At 37.2% G+C, this 14,034-nt stretch overlaps 1 protein-coding gene across 1 annotated transcript in view; it reads right to left on the bottom strand.

Moving 5' to 3' along the window:
* Positions 1-14,034, bottom strand: part of LOC150080869 (voltage-dependent calcium channel type A subunit alpha-1-like) — a 1,489,217-nt gene that overhangs the window by 1,108,922 nt on the left and 366,261 nt on the right. The window lies entirely within an intron of this gene.

Below are 14,034 nucleotides of genomic sequence, written 5' to 3'. Positions count from 1 at the left end.
GTTGGTGGAACAGACTTCCATCCCTTGCTTTGGAAGTTGATAATCTAAATAAATTTAAGGCTCACCTGGACTGGTATTTTGAACGAATGGAAGGGTGAAATGGAAGTGGGCTTTTTTTTTGGCTGATGCAGCATAAGCTTGCTTTCTTGCATCATATGCCTCTACTAATGCTAATGCAGAATATAGTAATCTGTCGATGCTATATTGGATGATTGTTTTTCTGCATAACCCGCTTTTTCATTCCCTGATATCCCAGTATAGCCTGGGATCCAACAAAAGATTACTACCTGCTGGTGTTCATGGATATGCATCAGGTGACATTCTATTGTTGTTATTATAGGATGTGTTGGCGAGGAGGAATTTTACAAGGCTAAAAATGCCCTCCGTGAGGCTGTATATACAGTGAAACCTCCCTTTACGGACAGCCATGGGGAACGAAAATGTGTCCGTTAGAGAGAAGTGTCCGCCAACAAGAAGTCTGAGGGAAAAAAAAAAAAAAGAAAGAAAGAAAAATCGTTAAACGTTTAATGTAAAATTAAATTAAAATATATACAGATTTTGAACAATATTTTTGTAAATAATATACAATTATATACACAAGATATAAAGTAAAATCGTTAAACGTTTAATGTAAAATTAAATTAAATTATATACAGATTTTGCACAATATTTTTGTAAATAATATACATACAATTGTGCTATGCATATTGTGACTTTATCTTAAGAAAAATGCATACAGTAATCACTTATTTTCTTCTGCACCTTCTTCCGGCTGATAATTTTGTTTTCAACATTTGTTTGGAGTGAAGAAACCATCGAAAGTCCTGCAGTATCTTCTTCAGCGGCGAAAAACATTTTTAAACGATTGATTTGTATGAGCGCTTCTTCTATTTTCATCGGTGGTTCGTCGTTAATATGTTTCTTCGACAGAATGACCTCCTTCCATTTCTTCATCTTCATGAGGAACTTCTAGAAAAATATCAATGATAATGTCGCTGATATCTAGAGTACCATCTTCAGTAGTGAGGTTCGAGTCTATATCTTTGTAGCCAGGATCACTTGTAGCTGAAGTATCGTACATTATCAATAGATGTTGAAGTTCTTGTTCTTCTTGGTGCTCAACATTGCTGTTCACAACTTCAATTTTTGCGTTTGAGAAGCCAGACTTTACAAAACAGTTCACGACAGTTTGTTTTCTAATTGCGTTTACTGAAGAGGAAATCCATTGAATCGCATCTAGGATGCCAATTTTCTTTGCAAGGTCACTCGCACATGTTACATCGTTCATGTTTGCAATGAGATGTCTTAAAACACGTTTTCTGTAGTGAAGTTTAAAATTTTTTATTATCCCTTGATCCAAGGGCTGACACTCTGCAGATGTGTTTGGTGGCAGAAAAACGATTTGAATGTTGGACAATTCAATGTGCGGGTGAGATCCAGCATTATCCATGAAAAGAATAATTTTTCTGTTTTGACGAATCATGTTTTGGTTAAAGTGACTTATCCATTCGCTCATGATATCTCGTGTCATCCACGCTTTTTTATTAGACTTCCAGCCAACATTCAAAAGATTCAACTTTATGCCCTTGAAACAGCAAGGATTTTGTGGTTTTCCTATAACAAGAGGTTGTTCAAAGTCTCCCAGCATATTTGTACACAATAGTACAGTCAAGCGTTCCTTAGAAATTTTTCCGCCCTGGCACTTTTGGTTTTTTAGACTCATTGTTTTTTCAGGAAGAGCTTTAAAAAACAACCCTGTTTCATCACAGTTGTAAATATCCTTAGCTTCAAAATCACGACATAAATCTTCCAATTTGACGGTCCACTCTGTTACAACCCCAGTATCAACAGATCCACCTTCACCACTTACGGTTTTCCAAGAAATTTTATGCCGAGTTTTGAACTTGTCTAGTCATCCCACAGAAGCTTTGAACTCATTTACTCCCATAGATTTCGCAACCTCCAAAGAATTTTCCCTAATAATAGGCCCATTAATGGGAATTTTTTTAGCACATGCGTGACAAATTTGAAGTCCAACAATTTTCGGGAATGATTTTTGAACCTGATCATTTCTGTGTTGCCAAAATTGTTTGAGCAGTTAATTTTTTTTCTTTAGGATGTCGCTTACCTGCGTCTTCCCGATTTTGAATTTTGCAGCGAGATTGCGAACACTATTTTTTTGCCGATCATATGCATTAATGAGTTCGACTTTATCTTTTAAAGTTAAATGTTTACGAGAAGACATTGTGCACTTCACACAACACTGAACAAAACTGAAAACTGAAAAGACGAAAGGCCGACCAAATTCCCCCCCCTGCATACACCGAATTCATCAGAAGTTTTACACGTGCCTTAAAATTCTTGAAAAAGGGTTTAGAACCGCTACGTAAACCTTGATAAAATTCAGAGAATCGGAAATAGAAAATAAACACACAATTGAGGCAATACGTGGAAGAAAAGTTCCTCGAAAAAGGGCCGTGAGCTCGCCCGCTGTCCGTTATGGGGAGATCAAATTAAGTGCTAATATAAACGAAACAGTGCAGATTGCCTGTCCGCGTCCGTTACAGAGAATGTCCGCTAGACAGAAGCTGAAAACACGTTAAAACCAATGGAGGTGAGTTGGGGAATTTGAAAATGTCCGTTGTAGAGAGATGTCTGTTAACGAGAGGTGTCCGTTAGGAGAAGTTTCACTGTATTACACTTCTTTGATGGACAGATGGAGGACATTTTCTAAGGCAAGCTTGATGGCACATAATTCTGTTGTATAACTGCTGCATTCAGTGGGCAAGGAAACAGAGATGGTGTTATAGGGAAAGACGGCTGCAGCCCCGACTCCACTTTCAGACTTTGATCCATCAGTGTATACTTTTGTAAAACATGCATAATTTTGTGTGTGTGCAGTATGGAGTTGCTGTATATTAATATTTGCAAGCGAGTGTTTTCCTCAGTTTAGGAAATAGATGTCACAATATGCTTTAATAGAAGACCATGGAGGAACTGCACTATTTGAATCTTGGAGGACTTTGTCAAGATGTACATTCCAGGTTTGTGATAATGCCTGCAATCTAATGCCAGTAGGTTGGACTGCTCTAGGTTTATTTTTATAGTGCATTGAGAACTGTGGATCATTAAGTATTGGCCTAATGGGGTGAGTAGTTAGACTTTGAATTTTGACCGCATAATTCAGAAGTAACATCTTTCTTCTGAGTCTCAGGGGAGGTTCATGGGCTTCAATATAAAGACATTGTACTGGCAATGTTCTACAAGCACCTACAGAAATCCTGAGGGCAGAATGTTGAATAGGGGCAAGCCGTGCTAGCATGCTGAGTCTAGCAAAATTATACACGGTGGCACCAAAATCAAGGCGAGATCTGATTAGGGCTGTATACAAGTGAAGTAAGATGTAATGATCTGCACCCCATGATATAGAAGAGATAACTCTTAGTAAGTTCATTTTTTTTCAGGAAAACCGTCCATAGATGTTTGTTTTATTCTGAAAAGTTCAATTTATTATCAAAAATCACACCAAGAAGATGAACGCTGTTCACAGCAGTGACAGGCTTATTTCTTAAGTGTATTTCCGGATCTGGGTGCATCTTTCATTTGTTGCAGAAATGAATGACGTTTGATTTCTGATAAGACAGTCGGTAACCATTCTGCCATAGTTTGATACTATTAATTGATGTTTGCAGTTGACTTTCAATAAAGCTCACGTTTTGCGAACTGCGAGAGACAGTCAGGTCATCAGCATAAAAGGTATGAATTCACTGTATTGGGAATAATTTTGGTCATCTGATTTATTCTTATTGCAAACAAGGTTGCACTAAGAACAGAACCCTGAGGGACTCCTTCTTCTTGTATGTTTTGGAAAGAACTTGCCGACAGCGAACTTGACAGGTCCTGTGCTGTAGGAAATTCTTTATGAAGTAAGGTAAGTGACCTCTCGGATCCAGGGAATGAAGTTCTCTCAGAATAACAAAACGCCAAGTGGTGTCAAAGGCTCTCTCTATATCAAGACATGCCATGATGAGATGTTTATTTTGAATAAATGGATTCCCAATATTTGTTTCTGCTTTGATCATGAGATCCAGGGATGATTAGTTTTTCCTGAAACCAAATTGATTATCAGATATATTTTGGGAATCGAGGTACCACGTTAATCAATGGTGTATTATTTTTTCTAGGATTTTAATTAAGCAGCTGGTGAGAGAAATGGGTCTGTAATTATTAGGAATAGAGTTCTTTCCCTGGTTTGGGTATTGCCAGTAAAAAAGAGTAATGCCAGGAACTGGGGAATGAATGTTCCATGAAGATGGGATTATACAAGATCAGCAGCGAAGATAGTGATTTATTATCTAGGTGTTGTAGTATTATGTAGCATATGCCATCAGGGCCAGCAGCGCTGTTCTTTGCAGCAGATAGAGCCTCTTTAAGTTCTAGCATAGTGAGTGGTTGATTGTATGGTAGCAAGGATTTGGTTCTGAAATTCAGATGGGATTTTTCGGCTGAATTCTTCTGAAATGATGGTTCGTATGCTGTCGATTCAGATAACTGTGAAAATATTGTGCTTAGGGCATCTGCAATCTCTACAGGAGTAGACAGTTCCAGCCCATTCCAAGTGATAAGTGGGGAGGACAATGGGGAGAATTTTCTATTTAATTGCCTGATTTTTCTCCCTATAATTCTTATGTCAGTATTTTTATTGATTCCAGTTGCAAATCAAATCCAAGAGTCTTTTTTTGCTTTCTTCCTAATATGGCAGGCCTTAGCTCTAAGTTTCTTGTAGTTTATAAGGTTAGCAGTGATAGGATATTTGCAGAATAAATTCCATGCACGGTTTTTTTCTTTTTTTTTATTCCTACAGTCCTCGTTCCACCAATAATTTCTGCTTCTTCTGGATGCTTGACTGTGAGATGGCAATAGAGGCAAACTAGGATCTGTTTTGTAATATGGTTCACAGCTTTGTCAATTGGATGGTATTCAATGGCTTGATTGTCAAAGGATACATGAGAAGCATACTTTGTCCAATCTGCCTTGGAAAATTTCCATTTTGTGCTGGTTTTTCTTAAGATATGCAGTGTGTATTTTGCAGCTTATAGCATAGTGGTCACTGTTGAGCAGATCATGCAGAGCTGTCCATTCAATACTAGGGTTTTTTTTTTTTTTTTTTTGATTTGGTAGTTGTTGGCGCATCGGCTTCTGTGGCCATATTGCACCTCCCAAGGTTTATGTCGTACTTTGATCCAAGCCCGAGGCGAGAATCGAACCCGCGACCTTTGGGTTGCCGGGCAGGTACTTTACCCACTCGGCTAGCCCGGTCGGCTTCAATACTAGGGAAGAGGATTGGAGAGCAGATAGAGAGGTCTATTGCAGAGCCTATTCCTGTTGGGAGGTGGAGATAAGTTGGTGATCCAGTATTTAATATGGTTAGATTTTGTCTCTCAGCAATTATTTCAATGAGTTGTCTTTGTGTCTCTGCATTGGGAGATCCCCATTGAAGCCACTCAATAAACAGAAAGGGGTTGGCAACTGCAGAATGAGATCTTCAAGTTCTTTAAAGGTACAAGGATAACTGGGCAGCAGGTAGATAGAAACGAGTATTAGAGTAATGCCAATTGTTATTCGCGTAGCAACAGCTTCAACAGCAGTTTGTAACAGAATGCATTTACAAGGGACTTCTGAGTCCCTTGTAAATGCATAAGCATTAGTGGTAGTAGGTCTATCTTGCCAGAAGAGAGTATAATTTTTTATCAACATATTTAACTGAGGTGTTAAATATGTCTCTTGTAAGCAGATTCCAATTGGATTATGATTCATAATTATTTCGTGAATGTCATCAATATTGCTGCGAAAGCCTCTGCAGTTCCATTCGACGATGTTTTTCATTTTTTGGGTTTAAATGGAGAAGCTGCGTCTGTCTGCTTTTTGGAAGTCTGTTTCAGGTGGTCAACTTTAATTTTGTCTCTCTTTGAGAAACAGGACTGGTATCTATTTCGTCTTCTGGATGGATTTCAAGAATGGTTTCATTTTCTTCTTCATTGTAATTCTCATTTGTGTTCATAGCAGAAGAAGATTCAGCATGCTGTTTGTTAATGGGATCAGAGAGTTTTCTCTTGGAGCAAGTCTTATACAAATTGCATGAGCAACAGGTGGTATCGTGACTGGCGTGTTACTGGATCTGTTTGAAGTCTTATGCTTTGAGGACTGAGGATTGGAAGAGAGTATAGATCGATCCCATTCAGAAATACAGATACTCGGTGGTATTTGATGTATCAGTCTGAATGGATATTGCATGAAATCTTTTAGCAGCATCAGCATATGTATGTTTCAGGCATCAGTTGCTGTATTTGTTTTCTTGCTTCTGAAAATGAGACTTTTTTTTTCTATCTTGTACTTCTGGATTTTCTTTTCATATTTCCACTGGTCACGTGTTTTAGAGAAAGCTGGGTTGTTGCCTTTACAATTAGGGCAGAATGAGGACTGTGATTTACAATCAACTTGGGCATGCTCCTTTGAGTCACAGTTAGGGCATACAACATCACCTCGAACAGACCATGTGGGAGTGTCCAAATTCCTGACATTTATAACATCTTAATGGATTTGGAATATATAGGTGAATGCGGCAGTTCAGATACCCGGCTTTCACCAATGAAAGTAGGTTTAGTGAACTAAATGTTAGTATGATGCTGCAAGTTGGGATAAGTTCGCCATCTTCCTTCAGCATAATTCGTCTTGCTTGTGTGACCTTCTGATCTTGTAATTCATTTACAATTTCCTCCTCTGAGACATTCATTAGGTCCAATTCTGAGATGACACCTTTGGCAGTATTGAGTGTGTAGCATGCGGTGACACCTTGACTGGAGTTCCACCAAATGTAATGAGTTTAAGAAGGGGCTCAGAGTGTTTGGAACTGGTGATCTCAACCAGTAGGTCACCAGATTTAAGACATCTCACCATTTTTGGGGACAGATCTGCGGAAGTTTGCGTTTAGCCAGAGGATAGTTGGTTGGTGGAACAGACTTCCATCCTTTGTTGTGGAAGTTGACAGCCTAAATAAATTTAAGGCTGAGCTGGACAGGTATTTAGAATGAACGGTGAAATGGGAGCAGGGGTTTTTTTTTTTTTTTTTTTTGGCTGATGCTGCATAAGCTTGCTTTCTGGCATCATATGCCTCTACTAATGCTAACCTGCTACACTTTCCAGACACTTCTGTATGAGAAATGGCGATAGATATTTAACAGATAAAGCCTGATCTGTTAAAGAATGCGAGGTCAGGAAACTTGGATGTTCTACTCTGGAAGCATCCTTCTTTAGTCTCTTTCTGTTGGTTGCATCATCATTGGGTTGGTGCCAATCCACTGAATTTGGATTTGCTGTCTGAATCGGCGGAAAGTTGTTGTAATCCATATTTTGCTCCTTTTGGCCCTGGGGGTTTGCTTTACCACCCAGGTTTCCGCCCCTGCCATGGGGAGGCAGGAGCAGTGCCATGAGGTGACCAAGTGGCTGAGTTAGTAAGTTAGTACTAATAGAAAAGGAAACAGACAGGTGGATTTCCTTTCTGGACTTCTGCCTTTCTGGAATTCTTGTAATGCGAAAGAGCTACTTTGATATAGAAATCAAGAAAATGGTGTTTGAAACTTAAAATAGAAACTGCTTAAATGCTCTTTTTAGAGCATTTAAGCAGTTTCAGAGACACAATAGAATCGCTTAGCCACAGAACGCTTGGCACCCTGGGCAAGTCTGTAGTGGATGTGTTTGGAAGGAACCTTGTTGTCAACAAGAATGGCTACACCTCCTGTGACTGAGTTTGTGATGTTTCTGTCTTGTTGATAAGTAGTATAGTTTTTAATCACTGGGGGTCACCTGTGGTGTATGGCTGGTTTCTTTCAGACAGATACCTGCTGGACAGTAATGTCTGATTAGATCATAAATATCACTTCGTAGACCTCTACAGTTACACTGTATATTTTCTGCATTACAGGTGGCCCCCGCTTAATGCTGATAATTCGTTCCAGAAAAATAGAGCGCTAAGTGAATTCACGTTAAGCGAGTGCCGTATTCCCATAAAGTAACATATGTATTTGTGAGTTGGTCGGTTGGTCGGTTTGAATATTAAATATTTAATATTCAAATATTTGTACATATAAAATATTCTGCATTACATACGTATATAATTATGTGGTAACTACTTACGTATCAAAATTAAACTTAAAATTCCAATTAAAATCATGAATTTAATTGATCTAAATTGATTTTTATTGATTTAATTTAATTGATGAATTTAATCATGAAAAATGTATCGATTTTGGGTTGTACTTTGGCTCGCTTCCTGGGAACCTAAAAGGGGTTTTAATTTTAAATCCCCCGCAGCATTACCAACAATAAAGTCAACCAATCGTTTGCCGCTATGAAACCTGGCATGTTTTTTTTCTTCTTTCAATATGAAATTTCTTTTAGACATTCGTTTCCAAAAAAAGTCCTGCTTCATCTATTTTAAAAACTTGTTGAGAAGTATAACACATAATACCCCTCTTCAATCAAGTTCTATTTTGAAAGGTTTGTCTCCTTGATCTACACTTGCAGCTTCTCCCTGGATTTTAAATCTATTCAACCAGCCCTTACTAGTTTTAAATGGTTCCACATTTTTTTTTTTAAGGTGAGTTTTCTTCAGATCATCATATAGGCTAATCTCTCTCTCTCTCTCTCTCTCTCTCTCTCTCTCTCTCTCTCTCTCTCTCTCTCTCTCTCTCACACTCTCTTTTTTTTTTATAATATTTAACTTAACTGAATTCTGCATTGGATATTATCTTCAATAAAATTAGTTAAAGTCTCTCCATTTCAATCCTAATAGCCAGCCTGGACCTAGTTGCTTGCAGTGGAACAGCTGTCTTTCCCAATGCTAAAATTAATTCTTTATTTTTTATAATTGCTCTTACAGTTAAACTTGCCAGTCCTAAATTATTATTATTATTATTAGCCATATGGTGCAAGGAAGCCTGAGGCTTATGCTGCACCAGGCAAAAAAAAAAAAAAAAAAAAAAAATTCTGAATTACTGAGAGAGAGAGAGAGAGAGAGAGAGAGAGAGAGTCAGAATTAGAAGAGGAATCACTAAGAAAGAGAAGAATGATGATATCCAACTCAGGACCCTTGGTGTGCTAAGCCCATACTTACCAGATGTGAGTTATGGCACACATCTGCTTGTCGTTGACCGGAATTGATTGGCTTCAAAACATTTAATTTAATTTTCAAATTCAGTCTTTTTTTTACATTTATAGTCTTCATACTGCGTCCAGACAATGTTGTTTTTTCATTCTTATCCGCCATTATTAACTCTTCGAAAATGTAACTGCGTTGGTTGCATTAATTATGATTCCATGTTCGAGTAAACTGTCCGTTAGGCACTATGTCTAATACTGTACTGTGTGATGACCAGACTTCGGATAAATGCATATAACGAAAGCAACATACTTGATCATTTTTTAAAATGTTGATCTAGGAACTACGTAACAAGTCACTGTACCGCAATTAAATTAGCGTGAGAGAAAATTTCACTAAGAGTGGGAAAATTTCTCAAGTCGACGTGGGAAACGTTTTAATGCTGTTTTGCTATTCATTTTCAAGCTGTCAACTCCATCAAATGAAACGATTTCATTAAATATGCATCTGTAAAAGGGCATTAAAGTGATTTGTGACAATGTTGTAGTCAGATACAGGTTATAATATAAGAACAGCATTACAGCGAATGAGCGTAAAGTGAACCACGTTATAACGAGGGCCTGCTGTATTTGGTTTTAGATATTGTTTATGATTTTATCTGTTTTTATATCCTGCCTATTTGTATGAATCTAGTTTCACCTTTTCTGTTTTTTTTTTTTTTTTTTTTTTTTTTATCTTCAGCATGTAGAGCTAAGATTAGCTCATTCTGAAGGATACAATCACTGATATTCATATTTCCTTAGTATGGTTGGTTTGTCTTTTTTTGGGCTGATGCTTTCAATTTTACAGTTTCCAGCACAGTACGAGAAGCAGTTGGTGGTACTGTTAATGGAGTGTTGCAAGCACAATTCATTTTACATTGTTCTATTAATGTCTGCTATGGAGATGAGAGTACAGATTGAGCCTATTCAGAAATTGAAATGGATGGGAATATAGAGACAGCCATTCGTGTTCCTCATTTGAGTTCCAGAAACTCCTGAGTAGCTGAAGCATAAGTGAGTTTAAGCATGTTGAGCATAACTTGCTTCCTAGTTTCCTGATAGGTTGTAACTGTTTGTTCAAACTTTTGTTTGTGAATTTTTTTTTCCTACCTTCCACAGTTTGCAAGCTTTTGAGTAGACTGGATGCTGGCATTTACGCTCTGGGCACTGCAGCATTTCTGCAATTTAGTCCATTTATGTATGGACTTTGGAACTGCAGTTCAGGCAAACTTTCCCCTGAACGTACTGTTTGAGACTGCCAAATTTTGACACTTGTAGCATCTGATTGAATTGGGTACAAAGGAACATATGCAGCAATGACTTTAACACAACATGATGGAAAGGCTGGCATACCAGACATAGGAATAATATTTCTAGTAAGAATAAATTTACCATCTTTTTTTGTATCATTATTAATTTTGCTTGAATGACTTTATAATCCTTTAATTCCAAAATTAGCTCACCTTCAGTGACATTCATCAGGTCCCACACTGCAATTACCCCTTTGGAACTATTTAATGTATCATGAAGAGTAATTTCTACACATATCCAGCCAAAAGTTGGGATTTTTAAGAGCCTGAGAATGCTGATAGTTAGCTGTTTCAATGAGTAAATCTCCAGATCTGAGTCTTTTCATCATTTTCAGTGAACCAGCCACACTTCCTAAACAACTGAATTAGAAATGGTGAAAGGGTTCTCAGAGATTTAGCTGAATGATAGTGTAATATAATTAATATTGGGTATTCCTGCTGATGCTCATTTTTTCAGTCTTTTGGATTGAGAGGTCATGATATGTTTCATTTAGGTCATAATAAAACGAGCATCTATCCTCAAGTGCAGGGTAGTACTTGACCATAATCTCTTAACTGTTTTAGGTGGACTGGCAGCATTTTCTAAACATTTCTGAATAAGAAATAAAGAAAATATACTCACAGATTGATGAATTATAAAAATTAGTGCATTATTTACACACTCTTGTCATTCTTTTCGGATTTGAGGCATCATAATCAGTTTCAGAGTCATGATATGATGAGCCATTGGGCTCCACTGGTGGAAAATATTGGGCATCCATTCGACTCCATTTGGCCCTGGGAGTTAGCTCTTCCACCCAGGTTTCCGGCCATGCCACAGGGAGGGAGGACCGGTGCCTGGTGTGACTAACTGAAGATTACAAAGGATTAGTGACTAACAAGGAAAGCAAAAAGAGAGATAACTTTTTTATTTCTCTATCACTTCAAAACTTTTTGAGATGTTTGTTTGTTATTTGGTTTTTAGGAGCATTAGTAACTAAGGCCCTATTGCTCTGGGAATATGCGGTGGAGGATGCGGAAAGGTCATTCCCTTGACCTTTCCGCATCCTCCGTATTTGGTGGTGATGGGCTCGAACCCTAGTCTAATCAAGAAGCATGTGCTATGCACTGCTGCTCCTTCCCACCTGGCTACGGAGGCGTCCTCTTTTTGAGAGAAGATCTGATATTAAATAAGGAGTTTTAATAAACATCGAAACTTAAAAGAACTAGTAGAGGCTCTGGAAGAAGCACTCAGTGAAACCACAGATAAATTCTTAGTCACAAATCACTTAGCACCTAGACCCATGACGGCATTATATACAAGAAGAAAGGAGCCTTTTGTTTTCTTTTTAGAAAAGAAATAAAATAACTGTGTAAATGAAAACTTGAATATTCTATGCAATCTACTGATTGAAAAGAAAACACTTTTAAATTCACTTGACAATAGATATCAGTGGGTTTCAGATTTAAAAAATAAGTTTTAAATAAAACCATTAACATAATTCAATGGCTGATATACTTGCTGATACTTTCCTTGTAATTCTAACCTCAAATCACAAAGTAAATTAGTAATGTGAACTAAAAAAAATTTACATTGCACTGCCACTTCAGATACTCAATATTATTCATAATTTTGTTATTGAAGCACAAATATATTAAAATTTCATTCAGTGGGTTCAAGGATCTTCCCAGCATTTTCCTGTACTCATTCAGCATATTTTTCAGTAGTACAATCCATCTTTTGTATTCTGTTTAGATTTCTTCAAGGAATTGTTTAAACAGGTGATGGTTAAGTCCTCTTGGTTTTAAAAAAAATTGCTCCTTTCATATTTGTTCAAAACCAAATCATCTCCACAAAATTTCAATTTCTATATGCAATAGAACTACTGCATAAACTTCAAAAGGCTTAAGGGGTAAAAAAGTCAGTCAATTTTTTTTTTGTTTCATTATCTCTTGAGCCTTTTGGGAGGCAATGTTACGAATTTTACACAAAAGTAGCACTTGCATAGCATTTGCTTCTTCTTGTACTCGAAACACTCAATGCACTTTGACAACATAGTTTCAACTTCACAGTGGCTAATTATGTTTGCTGTTCCATGAGCAGCAGCTTTTTCTTCTTCAGTTTCAGAATCATCTGAAATCATCATCACTCTTTGCACAATTTCATAGCATTTTAGTTCTTTAGTTTTAGCATTAGCGTTAGCATTAGCAGGGGCATATGATGCAAGAAAGCAAGCTTATTCAGCATCAGCCAAAAAAAAAAAAAAAAAAAAAAAACCCACTCCCATTTCACCCCTCCGTTCGTTCGAAATACCTGTCCAGTTGAGCTTTAAATTTGTTTAGGCTATCAACTTCAACAACAAGTGATGGAAGTCGGTTCCATCCAATGTCCATTTGGCCATATCCAGCCAATCATTTACTTCCTCAATCGAAATCTTTTTTTTAAAACAAGGAACATTATTCGAACATAAATGCAAAATTTCAGTTTCTTTTGGAATGGTTTCTGTATCAGTTGAATATATTTCTGGCCACAAGTTATTCCAGCTTCTTTGTATTGTTTGAACTGGAACATCATTCCAGACATCAGTGAGATGCAATTTTCAATTGCATCTTTTATAATGTAGCTTTTCCAAAACTCTATCATATCTAATTTATTTTCTGCTGAAACAACTTTTTGAGTGAACATTTTGTGATAACGAAATTTCATACTCTGAATCACACCTTGGTCCATCGGTTGAATGAGAGATGTCATGTTTGCTGGCAGAAAGTGGCATGATATTTTGCCATCATCGCATTTTAATTCACATACATGTATGGGATTGTGTAGGCGCATTGTCCATCAGTAGCATTGCAAATTGTAGTAAATCTTTTGATGCCAAATGTGATCTTACACATGGTACAAATATTTTATGAAACCAATCATGAAATATATCTTGGCTCATCCACGTGTTGTTTCATGAGAAATATTTAACTGACAAAGCATTTAAATTAATATTTTTAAATGATCTAGGCCTTTTTTTGGTTTTCCTATAACAACCAAAGGCAATTTATGACTACTGCTGGCATTAGCACATACCATTATAGTGATGCGATCTTTTATCCTGGTGCCATATGTTGTCACTGAGGCCAGTATCTTTTGAGGTATTGCCTTCCAAGTAAGGCCAGTCTCATCGCAGTTGTATATTTGGTTTTTAACCAAACTTCGATCATCTATTTACTTCTTTAGTTTTTCACGATAAACAGAAATTTCTGCGCCATCTGCACTTAGCTTCTCACCCTGGATCAACAACTGTGAAATACCATGGCAAAACTTAAATTTGTCCAACCATCCAATGCTAGCATTGAATGAAGGATCTCCGCCTAGTTTTTTATTGATTTCAACAGCTTTTTTGATTTTTATAGGTCCCAACAATGGAATTCCTTGGCTACATTTTTGAACACACCATTGAAACATTGCAGCATCCAGTTGTTCATTTTTAGCATGCTTCATTGTTTTACAGTCAGTGGTTTCCATTTTTGATACGTGGTTTTCAATTTTGTCTGCATC

Source organism: Mastigoproctus giganteus, chromosome 9 (assembly GCF_048544385.1).
Source record: "Mastigoproctus giganteus isolate SK-2022 chromosome 9, ASM4854438v1, whole genome shotgun sequence".
Taxonomy (NCBI): Eukaryota; Metazoa; Arthropoda; class Arachnida; order Uropygi; family Thelyphonidae; genus Mastigoproctus; species Mastigoproctus giganteus.
Note: the sequence above shows the minus strand (reverse complement) of the source record. Positions and strands in the feature narration are given on the sequence as shown.